The 12,661-nt window shown below is 36.5% G+C and overlaps 1 pseudogene; it reads left to right on the top strand.

The window, feature by feature from the left end:
- Window positions 1-3,938: 3,938 nt before the first annotated feature.
- On the top strand, window positions 3,939-11,354 carry LOC134005284 (troponin T, cardiac muscle-like; annotated as a pseudogene).
- The last annotated feature ends 1,307 nt before the right edge of the window (window positions 11,355-12,661 follow it).

Raw genomic sequence — 12,661 nt, 5'->3', positions numbered from 1 at the left:
TCAGAGGCAGAGTAGGGCGGGTCATGATTTCGCCGTCCTAGGAAAAAAAAAAGGCCACATGAACATGTAACAGTGCACAGTGTTTGGACTGCACATGTGGTGCAACTGCTTTTAATGAATAGGAACTTAAAATATTGAATTTAAAAACAATTCTCCAGTTTGACAAATTTACAACAATAAAGTTCGCATTTAAAGAAAATATGTTTGCAGATTGTGTTTTGGTGTGTAAACAAAATTATGAGATTGTGGTCAGTGGATTTGGACTCATGACCTCAGTATTTTTTTTTAAATCCTGGTACATTGACTGTGCATTTGTATTCACATTTCTAAAGATGTAAAGTTTCCATAACATCAACACCCAAAAGCTTTCTTATGTGATGTAACCTGTCCAAATGTATGGGTTGAGTGCTAGGTGTCAATTGTAACACATTAAATGACAATTCAGATTATTTTGTATTAGATTCTTAAAGATGACACAGGTAGGCATATAGATACTGAAGGTACACAGGCAGATGGGGTGCATCCTCTCCAGCTTTCACTTCTGCCACAAGATGGCAGTGTCAACTCACAGTTTACTGATAGATAGATAGATAGATAGATAGATAGATAGATAGATAGATAGATAGATAGATAGATAGATAGATAGATAGATAGATAGATAGATAGATAGATAGATAGATAGATAGATAGATAGATAGATAGATAGATAGATAGATAGATAGTGACAGAGACATTTACTAGCAGATTTCAGCCTGACAACTGCAGATAAAAAAAATGGGTGAAATATTGTCTTTGTCTAAATAAACGATGTGCTGTGCTTTTAGAAGCTTACAGATATATTAATAATGAGTCTCAAAAAATACATGTGTGAGCTGAGGTTTCTTTGTTAAGACTGCTGCCATTTCAGGGTTAAACACAGGATGCCAAAGTCTTTCCTATTGTTGATTCAGGTGTCGGATGGGTGGGGTTGCAACAATACAACCAGGAAGAGAACGCTTAACTTATCATAGGAAAGCACTTTGAACGTATTACTTCTCTATCATTGTCTGACATCCTAACACTGTTTTATAGCTTTTATTGCAGCCCACACAACTAGACAAACACTAGAAACACAAACTCTACATTTTCAAACACAAACTTCTGTCATTGAGGTGTTTTATCAAGTGTTAGACAAATTACATAAAACTATAACAATCTTCATTTGATACTGATTATATCTTACTTTATTATATCTTTATATTATATCTACTGGACTACTTTTTTCTACATACATGTCAGTCAGAGGAATACTAGCTTTTATCCTGAAGTCAGCAAGTTTGCCAAAATTTTGATTATTGGACTACAAATAAAATGTTTTCATCAGATGTGTGTGTGTTGCTTCTCCGTCCCTCCTCTAACGTTTTTTAGCATTACAAACATCTTAAAACCGTGGACGTAGCCTATTGTGAGAACCCTGAAACAGAGGAAATGGGTCAGTTGACTTTTTGTGTTTGAGCATCACAGGCTTTATGGGGCAAACAAACAAAGGTTCCTTTCATAAACAACCACAGGGTGAATGATAGTCCAAATATTTGTTTAAGGAGTAAAAGAATATTTCATTATTTATATTTAAGGCACATGCACAGACATCTACATAAATCAAATGGGAAATTTTGGTGTTGCTTCTCACCAAAACGTGTGTGGCATCTGGAACAAAAACTTAAACCAGGTGTTGGCAAATTGTGTTACCTTTCACCACTATCTGAGTCATACAAGAGAAAGAAGTGATGGGAATATGTTCATAACTAAAAATAGATCCATTACTTCCTCTGTATGCTGATTCATAAATGAATGTAGCAAACTTTAGTGTTTACGAGGACTGGGTATCGGTACTCTATACCGTAAAGGTATCGACTGAAATTAATTAATACCAAGTAGTATCAAAACATCTCCTGTCAAACGATACCTGCAGTCAATCCTTTTTACAACCAGAGCTAGAAAATATGACTGTGTATGGACTTGCTCACAGGCAATCAATGTAAGTGTTCTTTGATTTAATGTAATGTGATTGGCCCACTGCCACAGCTGCTACAGTACAAGTTGCATTTGTTTAAAAATGTAAAAATCATCATCAAATCAAATAATTCAGATGTGGAGGAGTGGTGGCATGTTATGCAGTTTAATGCTTCTATTTACATGATGGGTATCGAATGAAGTACTCAGTTGGTATTAGTATCACTTTAAAGGTACTTGGATTGGTACTGATATCATCATTTTTTAAACAATACCCAGCCTTAGTGTTTACAGTAAACATTCACTGAACTTTTACTTCAAAATGTCAAAAGCAAAACTCAGATAATCTTTCCTGTATTTTGACACAAGAGCTGCAGACTTACTCACAGAAACAAGGATTTAAGACTTTTCTTTCTCTCTTATACAATCTCATACAACATTTTATAAAACTAGTATCACTGCCAACCCATTATTGAGTTTATCAGGGAATTAAATCTACCCATCCAAACAACTGCACATGTACTATATCATGGACCACAATGTATAGCCTGATGAAGGGCTTCCTTAAGCATCCATAATAATTATCACCATTGATAACGTTCAAATTCATTCAGGATTCAGATCATTGCTACTTTTTTATCTTTTAAATAGTTTCAGTTTTCAAATTTTGTGAAAATTTATGGTGATGCCCTTTGATGTTAAGATGAGCCTCGTCAAGTGCAAATAAAGCTTAACCCTTAAGCTTAAGCTGACAGTATAGAAGATCCCCAGTTATTTGCAATGTATTTCCTACAGTAGTTGGCAAAAGTGTTTGATTAAGACATGTTATATGATGTGAACTCCAACTATACTGTCTCGTAGCACGTAATGAAGTGCAGGATATATCATGATGCATGTTTCAGAGATACAGTTTCAATAGATTTCTGAAAACGTGACTTGAAAAACTAGATTACCTCAAAACTCGTTTGACCTGAATAAAACCTCCAATTATTTTCTTAATGATTTGATTGTAAATAAGACAACAGCAGGTGGGGTCAGCAGAGACTATATTCAAGAGTTATATTTTGGATTCACCTCTTTGAGTCATAATCCCAATTTGAGGAAGACCAACCACTGGGAGTATAAAAAGACTTGGCATGGTCATAAAGGGTGTAGTTGATAGCACTGTCCGTTGGATGTGAGTCAGAGATTCAAGATTTATGACGAGGTGCTCGAGATGGTGCCGATGAAAAAAGGATGGCTTTATTTTACCCTTTACCTTTGGCAGCCTGCCAGGGGATTGCTCAATTATTTATTGCATAAAACAGCCAGTTTAGTGAATACATTGCTGCTGTTACATAATGCTGTAAAGTGTGACGTTTGTGGGATAAATGCAGCACTGATTGGCAGAATCACCACATGAAGTACCAGTAAATAACATGTTTCCTTCGTTTTGAAAACGGAGGAGCTCGAGCCACGAGATTTATTCTAACTTTGCACACGTCTGACTTACTGAAACTTTCTGTGTTGTTCAGTCTAGTTTTGCAATGTAAAAATAGTCAATGCAAGTCCATGGAGAATGCTTGTTTTCCCATTCTGGTTAGTGCGTTCTGCCATCTGTTTGCAGGTATGTGCCCACCCATTGTAGACTTGGGCAGCTTGCCGCCATGTGATCCACTACTGGGTTTAAAAGCTTAAACCACAGAGAAGGGCATAGTATACAATTTCCATTTAACCCCATCACCAGCACACATCGCACTATCTCGGTAAGTCTGTGTGCTCTTCTTGTATGTTTTTAAACAGTAAATGGAGATCATATCATAATATCAATTATAATATTTCTCTGTGCAAGTGTCTTTCATATAGGTGGGGTCAAACTAGCCTTATTATATAATCTCTGGGTGTTTTTGATCACTAACTATACTCCTCTGAATTGTATTTACTCCTACAGGTGCTGCATCCTAAACATGTCAGACACAGAAGATGCCACATACGAGTGAGTAAATACATTATTTCTGTAGAGTGAAGCATGATGATAACAAAGATGATTCCAGGATAGATTGAATCAGTGTCTAACAAAATATCTTTGGTGTGTTTTTTTTCTGCTTTCAGGGGAGAACGTAAGTCAGTTTATCTCCTTGCAGCACATGGGCAAGATGAGTCTTCACAGTTTGTAACTGAAGTGTAGTAATTATGCTGCAGATTCAGGCAGCTGCATGTTGTCAGACAGCTGTTTCACATATACCACAGAAAAAAATGCATGTTTGTATGTATGTATGTGTGTATGTAATAATGCTGCATGCATACTGTATGTACAGTATGTCACAAATGCAGTTATGCCCTTGTTTAATGTAAGTGTTTTCTACTTTGAGTAGGATATTGTTGGTATATACCCTAAGCCAAACAATATCTATGAAAACAGCGTAAAACTTTGCTTCAAAATGCACCACTTTTAAAACGCTGGTTGTAGTTTTTGCTGCCACTTTGTTACCTGCTTTACACACTTAAGCCTTGCATTTAAACATTCTCAGTTACTTAACAGAGAGCATCTGCTAAGCTGCTGGCTTCACTGCACAACACACTGTATTTTTGGCAGGTCGGTGCCACTGCAAAGACAGCTGATGTCCTTGAGCTTTTCTGCCAGATTGACCTTTGTCCTCTCAGTCAGTCCTCGTGGTCTAAGGCTGGAGATAGTACACCGTGACACATCCCTAAGGAGCTGTCCTTTCAGTTGAAATGGTGCAGTGGGTCGTCATCAAAGAGATAAGGGGTCTTACCTCTATTTCTGTCTCTTTTGTGTGGCTGTCCATGCGGGCCACTGTGCAGACCTGCTGTCCCTGAAACTAAGCAGCACCTGTCTCCCTCTATGTGGACTCACTGTTAGACTAATGTGGGTCAGCTTATGTTCTCAATAGAGTACCTTAGGGAAGATAGCGGCACAGGCACAATACCCACTTTCACTTCCATGCCTGTCAGAAGTTATCTAAATGCAGGTTGGCTTGCCGTCTTTGTAGTGGAAAGAGGTTGAGTTACCTTCTGTGGCCAAAGGCACTCTGACTAAAAGCTTGCTGTCACTGTTTCCCACAGTGGCCCAATGAAGAAAGCAATGTTGGGAACAAAATACAGATGGTCCTTTGAATATAGTGTTGCAAAAGCTAAATAAAACTGTTGGGAAAGCTGGTGGCAAAATGGCTAGAATCACTCCCGTACTTGAGTCATATCCACATTGTGTGATATCAGTCATGCTGTGTATTGAGCATTGAAACTAAAAAATGTTATTGTTCATTTTATTCTCAAATGGGAGCTTTATCTGCACATTTGCATTAAAAATTCACTAATTAGTATGTTTTGAATGCAAGACTGAAGCTACATATCCACTATTGCCCAATTGCATATTTAAGGAGTCAGTGGATAAAATATTTACTAATGAAATAGCAGAGTGCTGCGCAGGTCACCAAGGGAAACAATATACGAAAACTGCAACTGTAGAAGTCAGAATATAAGAGAATGTTTTCTGAAGGCATCGGCACACACAAGTGGCAGAAATAATGTAGATCTAAATGTTGTGTGAGACTGTCACATTGTTTGCTTGCTAACTCAACGTGCTTGCTTTGCACAGAAGAGGAGTTGCAGGAGGTAGCAGAGGAGGAGGAAGAAGGTAGTACTGCTTGTGCTAATATGTTTGCATGCCAGGTATAAATAAATACAACTGTATTGTTAGCACAGTGTTTGCAACCATCTAATGATAGTCATTATTGGAGTACATGTGCAAGAGGAATATATTGTCCCATGAAAACCTTGAATCTCCAAAATGTCAATTTTTCCAGAACCAAGAAAATCACCCCTGTCTTTAGCTTCATGATAATATATTTTCAGAACATCAAATGGTTTTTAAAATGGTCTATTTAGCCTAAGAATTAATTCACATTTAATCCTTCTGTTTAATTGAAAAATCCCAAATTACCAGGAGTTTCGTGGTTTTCACTGGACACATACTCTATATATCTCTGTGAAACTATCACAAAAAACACTGCATACCTGTTTACCTGCTGAGAATGCAGTTATAGTTAAAATTTCCATTTCAAATTGTATAGCATTAAAGGTAAATTTAACAGCTAATTTAAAACCCGGGATTATGTAGTTATGTGTAAACTTTAAGGATGATTTAATATAGATTTGTATTTTTATTTTTTACGTATGTCTATCTAAGTAGCAGGATCTGGGATCAAGATAGAAAATAGGATAAGAAATGTTGCCTTTCTGTGTTGGGTAACTAAATGAAAGGTTAACAATAGTTATAATGAGCTAAAAGCTTTACATAATGTACTTATGGACTAAGCAGACTCTCTTTTTGTGACTAGGCAGGGACTAAAGTGAAGACAACACATGAGTTATCTATGATGATAATCTAAAGCAGCTAACACGAATACCTGCATATCTGTTTGGCTTAGTTCATCAGCGCTGACAGACAGGAGATGGTCAACTATGTTGCCTCAGTCTAATAGTTACTGACAGCTCTTCCTTCCTTTAAATTAAAGACAAACAAGAGAGCATTGTTGGTTAACACACAATGTCACTTGATGATTTGTGTTGGACTGTGAAGCTTTTTTTCTATTTCTAAACAGATCTTTAAATTGCCTCAGTTATAAAGTTTTATCCATGTTTTTATATCAAAGTAAAAACAAATATTTCATAAATATAGCATCATTTTTACACCTTACATTTTGAAGAGATTTAGACTTTTATTAGTCATAAAAAAACTAATAATAACCAATAATAATCACTTAAATAAAATCTTAAAAAACATTACAACCATATCTACTTTTTAAAAAGACGTAGTAATCTACTGAGAACCGTCCTGTAAACCTGTCTCAAAACACACAAAGGATAAAATGTCTGGTTTGTTTGTGAGGGGATTAGGCAGATCATGACCTTTGGCCAACCTTGGTTTATGGCTTGTCCTCCAGGGTTTGCAAAAAGCATCATCTGTAGCTTTTCTACTCCACCCAATCTTTACCTTGCACTGACTCTCTTATCTTTCAACAGATGCTGGAGAGGATGATGACAGAGGTATGGTCACGCTATAGAAAGAACAGAGGTTATGTGTGTCAAAGAGCAAAAATGCTGCTCTGTGGATTTTTTCATGCATAAAGTATATTCTTTTCCATAACATCTTTTTCTTTGTATGGTTATACAGAAGACTCGAAGCTCAAGTCAAAGTAAGAACACTGTTTAAAAATACTTTATGAACTCAAAGTGAAGCGACATACTTAAATAAAAAGATTTTCAATTTTGCATTTTCTTCAGGGCTGGTTTCATGCCCGGCATGGCAGTTCCCAAAATCCCAGAGGGAGAAATAGTGGACTTTGATGTAAGTTTAAGACGAATGAGACTAAAACTAGTAATCTCAAGACTGATCAAAGAAACACCTGCAAGCTGTTCCTTGGGCAGAACATTTTCAGTTCACTTTTGACTTCTACTTTCAGGACATTCATAGAAAACGAATGGAAAAGGACTTGAATGAGCTGCAGAGCCTGATCGTAGATCACTTCGAGAAGCGTAAGAAGGAGGAAGAGGAACTAGTTGGCCTTACAGATCGCATTGTATGTTCACATCTCACTCCGTTCAAAAATTGTACATCTAGTTTCCAACATTAACCAATGGTTTTTACAAAGTCACAAAGTCACATTTTGAGTTTTCAGAACTCAAATTGGGTTGGTAAAATGTCTTCCTCTTCTTACTTTAGGAGAAACGCAGGTCTGAAAGAGCAGAGCAGATGAAGATCAGAGCGGAGAGAGAAAAAGAACGGCAGAACAAACTAAATGTAAATGTGAAGTTGTTTTTTCTCAAATAATATTTACACCTGAACTTAGAAAATACCATTTCTAAAATGATTAACTTATCATTTGGTTGCAATACCAAAGGCCAGTACAGCTATGAATTATACTTTCATTCAGTTAAAACAAGTGTTGACAATGTCACTGATGAAAATACTGCAAATTAATGTTTTCACCAGGAAGAGAAAGCAAGAAAAGAAGAGGAAGAGGCCAAAAAGAAATCTGATGATGATGCAAGGAAGAAAATGATTCTAGCCAACTTGAGTTTCACTGGATACAAGGTGATAATTTTGTGAAACATTAAAACCTCATGTCTTGATAGACTGAGGCGTACAATCTAGTACATCCCTACATGTGCTCTGTTCCTGACCAGCAGACACAGACTGGGCCAAAAAAACAAACCGAAAGAGAAAAGAAGAGGAAGATCTTAAGTGATCGACGCAAGGAGTTATCCATTGATCACATGAAAGAGGAAAAACTCAGGTAAAATAAGAACACAACAAAAAACGTTGCAGAAATATTCATAATTCAGTCTTAATACTTCCTATTATCAATTTCAGATAAAATAATCAATTTTCATTATTCACCATCTGGGCTCTGTGAAATGTTTTCATGTTCTCTTCTCTCATACAGGGAAAAAGCGAAGGAACTGTCTGACTGGCTGCGCCAGCTAGAGGCAGAGAGGTTTGAACTTCAGGATAAGTTCACGAAACAAAAATATGAGGTGAAACATCAATTAAGTTTTTGTGACAAATTCTAGGATCCAAGCCAAATTGATGACTATCAACTGAGAGTGACAAGATGTATCATACACAGAGAATGTTTCATATTCACGTAATATGGGATTACCAAATTCACTTTTTTTGTAAGTGCAACTCAGCCAGAGATCATTGCATTTTTACATTTGTGTAAGTTTCACACTGGACCAGCATCAACTTTCAAAAATGTTGTGATGTCATAAGTCATGCCCTTAGGCCCACCTCTTTAAAGGTGCAATATATGACATTTGGCCCCACTAGATGTCACATTATAGCACCAGCGTCTCAGACCAAAACAAATGTGCCAACTGTTTACTCAATAAAATTGAGCAAAACAAAGAAAGCGGCATCTGAACACACAACTCTTGAAACTCAGATCAAATGTTTTCAGAAACATATTTTAGGGTACTGTTTAGCTGTAATATGATTTTGACCCGGCTGAAAGAGGAACTCACATACACTAGCACTAGCACTACATTATTCACTCTTTACATAGCAAATAATTGTCTGCTGACATCTAGCAGGGATGAATTTCGTATATTGCACTTTTAACTCAAGTGTCAAACTCATGCATACATATTTCTCTACAGTGAAGCTCAAATATCCAACTAAAGTGACAAGAAGAAAAAATATTTTTAAGTGATGGGTGGCTTTAACAGAACTCGCTTAACAAACCAGAGTACTGTGACTGCAATTTTTTAATTGTACGTGCTGATTTGGCTTTGTATTTTCTTTTGTCAAGAGATTGCTAAAGAGTAATAATTCATGAAACAAATGTCAATAAAAATATCTGATTCGGCTTTGAGCAAATATGCATTTTGGCTTTTATAGAGATGCTATTGTCAAATAACAATTAAATACATCTTTTCACAGATCACCGTGCTGAGAAACCGGGTCAGTGATCATCAGAAAATGTAAGTCTATTGTGTTATGAACACTCTGACAGATCGCAGTGCACATATTGTGGTTTTACTCAATACTTTCTAGCACATGAACTGCATAAAAGCAAATAGTTCCTGCTGTAGTATATGAATGAATTTACTGAGTTTAATATTCAGTAGTTTTTGTATTTGAACTTGTTTTTCATTAGTTTTATCAGTGTTTTGTGTCTAACTGTCCAGTGACAGCAGATGGAAATTGGCTAATGGCTAAATCTGGTAAAACACATCTCTTTTCCTTTTGTGAGACCTCTAAAAAAATGAATAAATTATAGCATTTTTTGTCTTAAATGCAACATGATATCACCACTTTATATATATATATATATATATATATATATCCCCTCTCTTTTTATAGCACAGTAATCTGACATTACTGTAATTAAAAACTTTGAGAGATGAACTGTCATCATGCTGGGTAGAAATATAAATAAAGGTGGAGTCCAGAAAGCAACATAAGTTAGCAATAATAGATAATTCCCTGCTTACACTGACTGTTATGCTCTAATGTAAACATTCACCTTGTGACCTTGTCAAGTTTCCACCTCCTCCTGTTGCAACTTCCTCTGAGTTTTTTCCTAAGCACACCCAGCCCAAAAAGACCGGGAAAACAAAAAGGCGTGCATACGAGAGGTGTTCAAACAAAGGGCAGGCTGGGGAGAATCGGAACAACACACTCAGTGTTGGAGGAGAGACGGGCTGTAATGGCAGTCCAACAGCTGAGACATCTCATAACTGCAGTGTGATATCATCTGTGTTAATGTAGCTCACAATAACACAGTGACCCCCTGCTGCTGCAATCCAAATCCTGTTGATCTCATGTTGGCTGTGTTACGATGAGGGCTGAAGGTCCAAACAAAACACTCCAGAAGGTGTCAGAAAATATTCACAGAAATATTCTCAGTGTGGTCGGTTATTTCAAACATCGCTTTGATCGGCTTATACTATAGTCAGTTTACAATTGGAGAGCAAAAGCTATAATTCATTTTCAAATATTGTAAAAGCTGAAATTTTGTGGTATGCCTGTACAATAAAGCTAGCTGACAAGACTAAATTGTCAAACTTGCAGAACATGGAGAACTTATTTGTCACAGTTTAACGCAAAAATGATCAGTTTATGTACTTGTGTATAAACTGCAGGGGTCTAGGTACCTCGGTGGCAACAGCAGTTAAAGATAGCAGTCTTCTATTTGGTAGCAAATCCCCTCTAACAGCAGACAGCTGTGAAAAGCTTTCAGTAGCTCCAGTGTCTCAGTTTAGTTTTGTAAAGGCTGTGATAGAGCTCACAAGATGAATCTAAGTTGTCACAGTATTAGCAGGAAAGGAAAGAAGTAAAGCAAAAAATTGTGCTGCACAAAGGTTTGTTTATTTTGTAGCATTTGTCTCTACATTTTTGGAAATGTTTTTTTACACAATTAAATACTCTTTAAGTTTACCCCTTCATGCCTCTAAAATGTAATCTCTCATAACTCACTGACATGAACCCAGTGATGAATGAGGGGTCACAGTTAGATATTGCTAAGGGGTTACAAACAACAACAAAAAAAGATTTGAGAAGTGTAATGATCTTTGCAATGTCTTTCTTGCGATATGAATTTCCCTAAAATCATTTAAATTTCAAAGTGAGTGACTTATTTGCATCAGCAGAAAAGAAATGAAGTTTCTTGAGTACAAACATTGGAGTCAACAGGTTCACCACACAATTTCCCATAGGAGGGAACATAAAAGATCTGATATGCATTACAGGTTTTGTGGGTTGTGTGCTGGTTTATGTGACAGATCACTGCTGACATCCACTTTATATTTTCAGTTCAAAGGGAAGAAGGACCAAGAGGGGCCTGAGGAAATAACGTCTGATATCAGCTGGAGTGAAACGTCTGATATCCATATTATCCAAATGATATCACTGAAAGTAAAACAATATAATAAAAGGTTTCTATACAACTGAACAAAGAAGAACAAAAAACATCTAAAGATTATCCTCAATAAGTCATCTGTGAAATGAAGTGCATGCTGAGTTCATCTGCAGAAGTGTAGCAGTAGAGTTTCTGGTTTAAGATAAATCAAGTATTGAAGCTAATGTGTATTCAATAGGGATTTGACAGGAAGTGTGTAACCCATTATAATAACTTTGGTATCTGAAAGGACTCATATGTCCTACCACTGAATCTGTCACATTTAGAATGGTGAAGTTGAGACTGAATTATTTGTTTTAAGTGTGTACGATTGTGTGATTGGAATTAATTAAAACAATCTTTATTTCACAAACCAGAAATAGTGTCCGCTTTGTCTTAGGTCTTTGCTTCCTTCACTTATGGGAACTTTGACATAGGCACCAACTCCATGATATTTATAAAAGCCTCACCCTTCTTCTTTAACAAGGTCCAGCCTTATTTACCAGAATGAAGAATAATCTAGTTTGTGTGCAAATAATCAGCAAATTCAAGCCAGTTCATTTTGGCTTTTTTTTTTTTTTAGGTCTTTAGATTTTTATATTAATCATCTAGCCATGCGAGTACACCGCAACATTACCAGTCTTCTATAAATGATCGCATATGAGCACATAAATCTATCCGTGTAAAATTGAATGATTATGAAAAAAGCTCCACCCTGCCACAAGCCTCATATATTTAAATATCACCCATGATCACCAGATTCCCTCATAACTATGGGGTGGATTATGTGGTTTGAACTGCAGAAGATCATAGGTCAAATCTAGTCAACAATTACATAATATATGCCGTGTCAGTCTCTAAAAGCTAGTTCTTGCGACTCAGAAAACAAATTATAAGGGTGGAGTAAACAGATTATGACCCATGTGTTGCTAATCTGCCCTGAAGCATGTCAAAATCTGCAGGCAAAACCAACATGGCGGTGACAAGATGTGAGCCATGTCTGACAAATCAAAAACACCTCATGCCTCATCAGCTGTGACTGTAATGTTTCACAAATACGGAATCCAAACTCACCTCTACAACTTGAAGATAGGATTTCTGTCAACTTTATTTTCAATTTTTGCAACAATACACATAATTTCAAGATCACACACATAAAAAGATGGATACACCAACATACAAGTTGCCTTTACAAAATGTAAACACTCAAATCTGCTTCAGACAATGTCACTGTTTTTATAGTAACCATAGAAACTCTGGCA

This window comes from Scomber scombrus, chromosome 3, assembly GCF_963691925.1.
Source record: "Scomber scombrus chromosome 3, fScoSco1.1, whole genome shotgun sequence".
NCBI classification, from domain to species: Eukaryota; Metazoa; Chordata; class Actinopteri; order Scombriformes; family Scombridae; genus Scomber; species Scomber scombrus.
The sequence above is the reverse complement of the archived record's forward strand: the minus strand, read 5'-3'. Positions and strand labels throughout refer to the sequence as shown.